The 372-nt window shown below is 40.1% G+C and overlaps 1 protein-coding gene across 6 annotated transcripts in view; it reads left to right on the top strand.

Annotated features, from left to right (window-relative positions):
- The window catches only part of LOC128890969 (uncharacterized), a 25037-nt gene that overhangs the window by 4642 nt on the left and 20023 nt on the right, over positions 1-372 (top strand). The window lies entirely within an intron of this gene.

The raw sequence follows: 372 nt of genomic DNA on the forward strand, positions 1-372 counted from the left end.
GAGTCTGACTCGTGACGAGAATTTTGGACCAAACTTGCAAATCACGAGTCTGACTCGTGACAAGAATTTTGGACCAAACTTGCAAATCACGAGTCTGACTCGTGATACAAAATTTTAAACCAAACTTGAAAATCCCGAGTCTGACTCGTGACAAAAATTTTGGACCAAACTTGCAAATCACGAATCTGATTTGTGTTATTTTTGGCCAAATTTAAAATTCACGAGTGTGACTCGTGATATTGTAGGCCAAACTTGAAAATCACGAGTGTGACACGTGACGAAAATTTTGGACCAAACTTGCAAATCACGAGTCTGACTCGTGACGAGAATTTTGGACCAAACTTGCAAATCACGAGTCTGACTTGTGACGAA

Source organism: Hylaeus anthracinus, unplaced genomic scaffold (assembly GCF_026225885.1).
Source record: "Hylaeus anthracinus isolate JK02 unplaced genomic scaffold, UHH_iyHylAnth1.0_haploid 0, whole genome shotgun sequence".
In the NCBI taxonomy this organism is placed as follows: Eukaryota; Metazoa; Arthropoda; class Insecta; order Hymenoptera; family Colletidae; genus Hylaeus; species Hylaeus anthracinus.